Source organism: Rhagoletis zephyria, unplaced genomic scaffold (assembly GCF_001687245.7).
Source record: "Rhagoletis zephyria isolate East Lansing unplaced genomic scaffold, Rhagoletis_zephyria_1.1 Rzeph_scaffold_02502, whole genome shotgun sequence".
Classification (NCBI taxonomy): Eukaryota; Metazoa; Arthropoda; class Insecta; order Diptera; family Tephritidae; genus Rhagoletis; species Rhagoletis zephyria.
The window spans coordinates 39844-51340 of NW_016159586.1; positions in this window are offsets into that span (position 1 = coordinate 39844).

Here is an 11497-nt window from a genome sequence, read left to right on the forward strand (position 1 = left end):
GTAGTTCTAAAAATACTACACAAAGTGCACATAAAAAATACATATTTTTTTTTTTAAAAATGTCTATGAATGAAAAATTTCATCTTTTTCAAAGTCATATGTCCAAAATATAATACTCATTTGTAAAGAATTCAAATGCAATAAACATGAATAAAAAATAAAACTGTACATACATTTGATAAAAAAAAAATACATTCATATAACAATAAAACGCAGTTGTATAAAAAAATAGCTGAAGAAGCTACATCTATAAGGCATTGTGGTATGACAAAGAATGGAAGGGGAAAATAAAATAAGGAAAAATTGCTAAACGGCTGGGAATGTAGACTTGTAAGATGATAAATTAAAACCACTTCATACATCGGATACGTAGCGACCTGAGTTCATTGAAGATATACATACATATATGTGCATGCATATAAAAACAAATAGCGTTAAAAAAAGTCAATACAAACACAAAACAATACACAATCGAGCGCTTAAGGTACTAAAAAAATGCTTTCAATTTGATGAAAAAATTGAGAAGGTGAAAAATATGTAGGTAAGCTTGCTCTAAAGATGCATAAATATTCAATATGCCAGCATTTTTAATATGAAAATTTGTATGTCATGCTATTTGCTACCTTCATACAAAAAAGCAAATGTAGGGAAATGGAATAATTTTATACTTCCTGTCAATAAGCAGCAAATAAATGTAAATAACTCCATGCATTAACTTATACATATATTACATATATAGTAAATGAACTGTAAATGAAAACTGTGTACCAGCCTAAAAAATATATATATATTCAAAAATCCATAACAAATACTCGTATAATACGAAAAAAATGTAGTTGTTATTTATGTTGTTGAAAATGCTTGAATGAATAAAAGCTGTCGTAGTTATTGCATATATACATTTGTATTTTGTTGCTTTTCACAAAATGCAGTGTTAATTTGTTGAAAAAACGTGCTTAAAATTTGTTAAAAATTTATAGAAATGATAAAGTATTTGAAACATGTCCAAAAAATATAAACATATGTAAATAAGATATAAGTACAGTTCTGAGGAAATACAAGACCAACGTTTACAGTTTCTTGGCATACAGTAGGTGTACATTCAAAACACTAGGGTGGTCCAAAAATGTATGTGAAAAATCAAAGTAATTTTAATGCTCTCACGGTGAGAGTCTCACCACATGCGGTTGTTCCTTGCCGAAAAAATATACCCCTTTTTTATTTTAAACTTAAAAAAGAAGTTAGAAGTCAATAAAAGCGCTCAAACTTTTCCATGTCTGTGAAATGGGAGAAAAACACTTTTCATAGAAATGCTATAGAATTCTTGAAAATCAATATTTTTCGATCGGAAAACTCTATTTCTTTTCAGGAGACTCCCAATGGGTTATATAACCATTTTTTCATGGTAGCTATATTTTATAGGTCACCAAAAATCCCAGAAAAGTAATGGAGGGACCTATAAAAAATAGTCAGGATTAAAAAAATTGTGTATTATTATTGCAAGTCTCCTCTGATTCCGATCGAAAAATATTTATCATCAAGAAATCTATACCATTTCTACGAAATTTTTTTTTTTTCATATCAAATACATGGAAAACTTTGAGCGCTTTGAGCGACCTCTAAATATTTTTTATTTCAAAATAAAAAAAAACAGGCGGGTACTTTTTTCGATATAGAACAATCCTAGGAGGTGAGAGCAATCAAATTCCGCTTTTACTTTTTTGGACCACCCTAAAGTACACAGCCTAGTGTTGAAATGCGGTATTTCTGGATGCTTATTGTTTAAAAACATGGATTCGATAACGCGTTTCAAAATATATCGCAACGCAAATATAAATTAATTGCCGATTGTAATGGAGCTCATTCTTTGTTGATTAGCGGCCGTTTTTTTAAGTAGGTTTTAAAATTCATCTGCAATTCAAACATATTTTTTCCGACCAAAATTTGTATTTATAGCGCAGATAAATCGTAAAATTTACTATTTTTGAGGAGCAAAATTCATTGATAAACTAATCTGTTGGCTTATTACTTACGAATGCTTTATAAAGTGTAATTAGCAAGGTAGTTACATAAATATAGTATACATAAATACATACATAGCAACAGTGGCTGATCCACGGGGAGAATTTTGGGCGTTAAAACCCCCTTCAAATCGAAAAATAATAATCTAGTAATATGTGTTAAGAAAAAGGTTTCTTTAGAAAAAAGTATGAGCAGCAAAGTGTTAAAACATGAAATTTTCAAACACATTAAATTTTTCGCTTTATTTGTAAAACATGTTAGTAATTTTAAACACATTAAAATTTTAATTTTTAGTTGTAAATCAATGAAATGAAGATTGTTCTCATTTTCCTTGGCTTCCTGGTTCGCCAACTGAAAAATGTATATCTTTGTGAATATTCTTAGATGCTAGACCGTTGAGCCTTTCCTGACTGGTTGTATTTCTCGAGTAGGTTTTAATCCTTTTCAGGCACGAAAAACTGCGTTGAGATGTAGCTATTGAAAAGGGCAAAATATGGAAATGTGTAAATAAAAAAAATTTTTACTTTTTAAATCAAAAAAATTGAATGAATACCTTACATTAAAAATTAGGTGGCAACTCTTTTTAGAAATACGCCAAGGTGGAGAGTACATATTTTTAGTGTATATGTGTTTATACATATAAATTAGACTGCATCACTCCCCATACAAAAAAAAAATTGCACTGTTTTCCAATAGAATTTTAAAACTTATTATATTTTAACACTTCCACCAAAATATTTTGGAAAAACATTAAACTTTTCTTGAGCTGGACCGATTTGAAAATACCTTAAAAAATTTAGTTTTTTATGAATAAATTGTTTTTTTTAAGTACTTTTTGGAAAAAATCTCCTCAGATGACAAAACAGTCAAGGCTTAAAAAATTGCATAAAAATATAAAAAAAATATTTCAACGGAGTCCTAATAATGAGATTTTTGATGCTGTTTTTGAGCCTTTTGCAAAGATTGGTTTAAGAAAATCATGAATAACCTAACCAAAACTTTGCCGTTTTAGATTTATGAGGAATCACTGGACAGGTATGTATTTTCTCACATTTTTTATTCCTTTGCAAATAAACTCATTCAAAGGGTAATTCCGAGTTAAATTAGTATGTGTTGATAATTGCGAAAAACAAAATTTGGACCTGAATCAGTGTTTTGCAAAGAATTATAAAGGGTGAAAAATTTCCTTACCGCTGATACCTCATAAGTCTAAAACGGTATAAATTATGCCAAGTTATTCACGTTTTTCTTAAACCATTCTTTGAAAAAAGTAGAAATACAGCATCAATAATCTTATTATTATGATTCCGTTGACATTTTTTTAAATATTTTTATGCAGATCCTTTAAGCTTAATGGGGTTTGTCATTTAAAGAGAGTTTTTTGAAAAAATCCTTTAAGAAACTATTTTCATTTATTAAAAACTCCATTTTTGGAGGTATTTTAAAATACGTCCAGCTCACGCAAACTTAATATTTTTCAAAATATTTTGGCAGTAGTCTTAAAATATAATAAATTTTGTAATACTTGCGGAAGAACCGCAACTTTTTTTTTAGTGATGCAGTCCAATATACATACATACATACATATATATATGCTGATTAAATTAATAAAACACAAGTTTGTGGCAACCCCCATTGAATATACTTCTGATTTTAAATTCTCAAAAACACATTTCATTTGCTCTCCATATTAAATTGTTTTAGTTAAATTTTGTAAAATCGAAAATAAGTGGCAACCTTGCACTTACTATATCCTAAGGAATAATAATTACCATAAAGGCAAATTATTGTTTAAGAGCTATCTTTTAGTACCCATAAACAGTAATAATGTATCTTGATTTTCTAAGGAAAAGATTTAATAAATATACGATGAAAAATGTGTGGCAACCCTACTCAAAATTATCAATTTTTAAATAATTTCCATTTGACACCCATATTATGTTTTATTTTATTTGTAAATAATTGAAAATAGGTGGCAACCCTATACGAATATCGCAGATAACGCCAATACTGATAACCTTAAAATACAAAACGTTATCTGAATACAATATTGCTTCAAAATCGTTAGAACTGTTTCCTATGCATATATGTATACCTATGTATGTACATATATACAAGAATTACTAATTCAAAGTTATAAGAATAAAAGGAAACATTTCCCGCAAAACAAGCAAAAAAAAAAACTGGATCCACCGCTGCATAGCAAGTATTAAAAATGTAGAATAGTTTCGATATGAGTAACCATTTCGAGAAATCACACCTTAAAGTATAAGTTAACCCTTTAGGAACAAAATATCAAACGTTCAAAGTAAAAATCTGAAAATTTGTATACCGGCTAATTTTGTGTTATTGATTTCAAAAAAACAAACAAAAAAAAATTTTATAAACTGTTGGATTTACCGTTATTTAGCGTCCATTATTTTGGACAGTAGTAGATTCGAAAGGTTCGTTAAATGGGAACTGAAAACAAAAATTTTTCTTTGAATCTCAATTCCACCGAAAAATAGTAAACTTTTTTCAAATATATTGCTCACTTCACTATCGACCTTTGTGACACTTTTCACATTAGTGAAAAAAACGCGCCGAAAAAACAGCTTTAAGCACAACAAAAGTGTGCCCTATACATATATTGAACGCTTGTACTGAAAAGGTTAAGCCTTTAGTTATTTTTTATTTTTTTGAAATGATCCTCATAAGGCCCAACAACCACGTCGTATTGTTTCAAAATATTTTCGAAGAATAATCTATAAAAATGTATAAAAATATAAATTATAATCAAGAATCACATTGCGCCAACATGTTTACCCAATGAAGAATGGTGATTAAGTTTGCAAAGGTTACTGTTACGACTTCCAGGGATATAACTTTCATGGGTCCGTTAAAATTATTTCAGATTTAATTTTCGAAAAATCTGCTGTGGAAGCCATGCCAATAAGTAACTTCTACAGCGAATTCGCTCGTTGGATGGCTTTCCCCCTCTCTGACGATAAGATTATTATTATTTGGAAAGAAAAATCGACTACGATTTCAGTATAACAATGATTATTAAAACGCTTATTTTTTATTTTATATCTGTGTTCGTATGGAACAGTAGCTTATTTCGAAAAGCTGGCTATAATGCGACATTCGCAGCATACGATTGCGAATGACTCACTGGCGCCGAGCCGTTGAAGAACTTTTGGAAAATAAATGTGCAAGACATATGTAGTTCCGATATTAGCAAGACAATATTTTTATTAAGTCTCATAAAAAAAATTCCTTGTCGTTTAAAGAATAAAAAGAATGCCGCATTGTACTAAAGCCAGCTTCTCGACATAAGCTACTATTCCTTACGAACACAGATATGTTTCGATCTACACGAGTATACATATATTGAGGATGAATAAATATCGCATTCGAGCAACATTTTGAGTATTTGTTTGAAATTCAGGCAGCTATTTTTTTTTTACAGTTAAAATAGGTTTTGAGACCCACAGAAGTGGGAACTTCTTGAGGCTCAACGAAAGTGTTTGCCTTCGAATTTTTCAAGGAAAACTCCATGAAGTCATCAATTTCTCATTTTCTCTCAACACCAGATTTTTTAACTATAACCAAATAATATAAAACTGCATGGTCATTCCATGTTAAAGAGGAATACGGCATACATTTTTAAATGCTTTAATTGTCCGTATTTCAGTACTAACTTCTTCTTAACTGACTAAATTAAAATTGTTAATGGCTAAATGTTAAAAAAATATAAAAAAATAGGAAGAAGCTGCAATTTTAATTATTTTTTAATACATCTATGAAAACTATATCAGCCTAGTTCTTAATGAAAACGAAAGCGTATAGTACAGGAGTGTTCAAGGCTGAGGTCGAAAGGAGCCACTTGTAAATTGTAATTGCTACAAAGAGCCACAAAAAAATTTTTTTTTAAATAAAATTATTATTAGAAATGAAAAACATTAATTTTATTATTATTCTAATTTACATAAGATAGATATTAAAGGAAATTCAAAATATCCCTTTGGCCAAGTTTTTAAAATTTGGTTTTACGTCAGTTAAAGCTGTTCGAAACAGTTCTGTTAAACGTTTGTTAGTCAATTGTGAACGGTATTTTGACTTTACGAATTTCATTGTAGAGTACAAAGACTCACAGTTATACGTTGTATCAAATATTAAAATATACGGCACGCAGCTGTTTTCAACAGCGGACATTTTAAATCTATTACTTGTTGCCGGTATTCAAGCAATGGCAAACCTTTATTTTGCATTTTCAGTACCTTATCTTCTTTTAATTCCAAAAAATCAAACTCTTCTTCGCTTTTCTTAAAAATGAGTATTTCGGATATTGTAAATTCATCCTCAATTATGTTACTTAAAAAAGGGTTTATGCAGGAAGTATGCAAACGTACATTTAAATCAAGTCGGCAAATATTTTTTAAAAATCTGCTTTTATTTAAATCATGTCGTTTTGCCATATAGGGTTTCTAGCCACGGAAAATGATGAAATATTCTTTTTTGAGATCATGTATAAAAAGATGTAGTTTAGCTTTAAAACTTAAAATAATTTGCGACAGATCAAAACCATTTGTACTCTTTCTTTGTAGAGACAAATTCAAGTTTTACAAGTGTTCCATCATATCGGGTAAGAACATTAAGTCAGAAAGCCAATTTTCATCCTCCAATTGCGGGTAATGTTCCGATCTCAACTTGCGAATGTGTATGTAAAAAGAATAGAAAAAAAAACAAGCAACACAATGGAAAAGAATGCCCAGCGAAGAAACATGTATTTTAAAAAGTAAAAAGAGCCAAAATGTTTGCTAAGCAAAGGTATAGTATATAATACATATATACATATTTCTAAACACAAAACAGAATTGAGTGTTTAGTTACAAAGAACTCAACTCAGAAAAGAGCCAGCTAAATATCCCAACAAGACGCGAATGACTAAAACTCCAACACATTCAGAAGTAAAATTAACACATATGCAAAAATGTATATGCCAGTCGAGTCGGGTAGAACAGTGACAATCATTTTACCTGTCATATGATTGACAATGCTGATAGAATACGATTTTTTTTCGGTGACTATCATTTGACCGGTCATATGATTGTCACTGATGATTGAAAGGTTCACAAGAAAAGAAAATATGTACATCATTATAAATCACAATAAAAAATCTAGAAGCGAAAGGACGCGGTCGAAAGTTTTACCGAGAAAGTGCTAAGAAATAAACGATATGTATTTAGAAAAAAAAATTATTAAAGTGTTTTAAAATTAATCAAAAAATTTTAATAATGTTATGTGCAGAGAAAAGCTCATGTTGTTTAATATGACGTCGAAACCCATCAATTGTGATCAGTCATATTTGACCAACTTTTATAGCAAGTATGATTTGTCAATACTGACCTAAGATCCCATCAAGCATGATTATTCATTTGTGACCAATGTTTATATCATTGATGATTCACATGTATACGATTTTTTCCATCAAATTTTGCACATTGCCCTAAATATTTTGATAGAAACTTTCATACAAAGTAATGACGAGTATTTCTGTCAGGATTGTCCGTCATTTTACCGGTCAAATGATTGTCACTGTTCTTGCAGGGATATTTCTCTCAGCACAAGATTTGGTAACTGTAAACAAATCGTGTAACTATAACCAAATTACGTGTTGTTAGAAAATTATTTAGTTGTTGTAACTAAATTTTTTTTCAGTGTAGAAATTCTTTGGAATTTTTCGGATTTTTTTTTAAGCAATTTTATACACTGGATATTTATCTATGTTAACAAGTGTCTTTCACTGTTGTACATACATATGTATATATAAGTTCCGACGACAAACCTATTATTGACGATTGATCGCATTCTGGAGCCAAATGCCGTACAGGTCGCAATGTAATGGCCATATAACCAAATTATGTGTTGAGATAAACACACATATGTATTTAGTTGAAGTAAATACACTCTTTTTTTAGCGTATTTCATGTACACATTTCTATCTATGAATACTTATAATTTTATGCATATGTTTTATAATGAAGGATTTAATTGAGTATTTAAATTTTGTAATAAATATTTATGTGATCACTTGGCGAAATTACCTAGATCGAATTATGTATAGCTTTCAAAATCATGAATACTTTATTTATTTATATTTTTTAATTATTTTTGAATATAAATACGAAGGCAATTCCAAAGAGTTTACTTTACTGGCTCCCCTGAAAATAATTTTTGTTGTTTTACCCGATACCAATGTGAAGATGTTTTCTGGAACGAAGGTTTAGCTGGGAATTTATTCTGGTTTGTTTATTTATTTCCGAAAGTTGTCCGTGGTGTCCATTGATAAATTGTGTTGAAATACAAAAATACAGGTACCAATTGTTATATGCATAAATGCTTTAGTGCATAAAATACAAAAAATATATACAAATAGCAGATACTATTTATACAAAAATAAAGTACTTACAAGAAAGATATAGTAAACTAACTTACAAGTATACATATAAATACATACTAACGTACATATGTACATAAATAAACATGTGCAGCATCAAAGCATGAAACGAATATTAAGAAAAAAATATGTAATACAAAGAAAATTGCAAACAAAAAATATTTATATACATAAAAAGCATGAATATGAAAAGATAAAAATACCATATAGAAAGTATCTAGTGAAATCATATACAACCACATAAATATATATACCTAAATATATATAAATTATTACAAAGTAGTGAATGAGATTATATGTATCTATACATGTTTATATTGAANTGCTCACTTGGTCGATTATGTAGACCATAAATCGGACGTAAAGCGAACCGAACACTGATTTTGGTAATAAAATTCAATGATTTGCAAGCGTTGCTCGTTAGTAAGTCTATTCATGATGAAATGTCAAAGCATACTGAGCATCTTTCTCTTTGACACCATGTCTGAAATCCCACGTGATCTGTCAAATACTAATGCATGAAAATCCTAACCTCAAAAAAATCACCCGTTAGTTGGCTTAGCAAGTGAAATAGTGGAAATAAGCAACAAGAATTAACAAGGCTGGCTGAGTCCGTGGGATCGTTGCTTCGAATGCTACTGAAAGAAGTCTGATGAGGAAATGTGGTGATTTCCGAAATAGCTATAACTTCTACCATTTTTTCAAATTATTGTTGCTTTTCCACTAAGTTTTCATTAAAAAAAAAACGGCCTCGAGCTCAATAAAAATTGTTGAATTTAAAAATATAAGTATATATTTAAAACAAATTTTTAAAGCTTAAATAATGCTGTGGATTCACAGGGATTGACGTTTATAAGTGCCAGTCCAATCCGAAGAGGTCTTTCTTCACTTCCTCATAAGTGGTTGGAAATCTAACATTTTAGTCAAAACTACACATACGAAACTTTAGCTCCACACCCAACCAATGTATACTTTATTCTTAATTCCTAGTTGATTTACATCTAGGGTAATCGCTGTAAACAGATAGATTAAAAAAAGGAATATTTCAAAAAGGGTTAGTACTTCCATTAAGCTTGAATATCAAAGACTTAGGGGGGAATAGTGATTAAATATGTAGTAATACCCTTGTAAATATAATAAATATTTTTTGTATGTAATTATAAAGGAATAGAAAATATTTGATATATTGGAGCTGGGATGCCAACGCTCTGGTCGCAGATTGTGGATCTGTATACCGCTTTTCTAGATCTGGTATTTTTCCCAATATATTTTAATTTTTATGGAAAAATTCAAACTTTAATAAGGAAAAAATTAACACCTTTTTTTGTATCATTGTTTATTTGCGTTAAAGCCTGCCTTGTTGTCAAATTAAGCTACGAATGATGAAAATCGGTGGATAAATAAACCACTTTTGAATGGCTGTGTGTAATAATTTTTAATATGAACAAGTAAAAAAGTCTAAGCTCTGGCGAAGCCGAACATCAAATACCCGGCGCAAGTATTCAATATAGTTTTTTCACCTTCTGGAAAACTACCGCTACGTGGTAAACAGGGGTGGTTTTACGTCTACATATTTCAGTTACGCGGTTTTGCATAACGACGATACGCGGTTTTGTACTCTAAACGACCAAATTATGTAGCCGGCATAATTTTCAAATCCATCATATTCCACATCTTTGAATGTACTGATAAAATCGTCTGCTTTAAAAGAAAATATTTCTTCTAGTGATCAGGTAGCATACATTTGATGAAGTGTCATAATTTTATTAAAAGTCAAATGGTTAACAACAACAACGAATGTCATTAAATGTAACTACTTTCTTTTTTGTATTATGGTATCAACTTTGGGTAAATCTAGCGCCCTTAAATTTTGAAAAATAGAAGTTTCAAGCATTTCTGAAATTTACCGTTATAGAATAGTGGGCGTAATTTTAGTCAGATTTCAAAAATTTTCAACGTTTTACCTTTATGTGGCAAGCACAATAATTATACCGGGTTTGGTACAAATTGATAAAACGGTTACCGCGATACAGATATGTGATCATAAGTGGGAGGAGCTACGCCCATTTTCCAAGTTTTATTATAAGCGTATTTTTTGCTAAACAGTTATTGCAAACATCAATTTTGAATAAATTAGCTTCAGTATTTACTGATTTATCGAAGTTTTCGTATTTATCTAAATTACCGCTATATGGGATGTGGGCGTGGTTATCGTCCGATTTTTTAAATTTTCAGCCGTTAGGTAAGTTTTGTAAAGAACAACTGCGCCTGGGAGAAATTGGTGAAGCGGTTTCCAAGATATACACATGTTATTATTAGTGGACGAGGTTACGCCTATTTTCCAAAAATTTAAAATATTCTTATTTTTTGTTTAAAAATGATTGTAAATTCAATTTTGAGTGGAAAAACTTCAATAGTTACTAAAATATCGCAGTTTTCGTATTTCTAAAACTACCGTAATATGGGAGGTAGGCGTGGTTATCGTCCGATATCTCAATTCTTACTCGACTTATCGTGCGTACAGGCGAACGGACGGACAGACAGTCACCGCTTAATCGATTTCTTTTTTCATTCTCGAATCGTTTTGCTTGTTACAAACAACCGTTATGTGAACAAAGTTATAATACCCTTGTGCACAAGTGCGCTCGGGTATAAAAAGAAGAAAGAAATATTGTTACTCATACGCCATGTACGATATGAATGGTGGAATTATACCTACTACCTAATTGAAAATTTGTCTTTAAAATTTGACTATAAGGAAGCCGAATGCCAGAAAATAAAGAGAGAAACCAGTTTTATTACTTCACCTGGTTATTGCGCCATGGCGTATGAGTAACATTTTTCATATTAAAATTTGAATTTCTTTCGTTCGCAATAGTTGCGTTCCAGTTGCTTCACGATTTACGGGTTTAAGAATCAAAAATTTTGTACACCCAAGTTTAATAGGCATTTTATTTTATTATACCATACGGCAAAATTAACTTTTTTCTGGGTATTGGAAACCAATTTTTTTTAATAGATTGAGTCATAAGT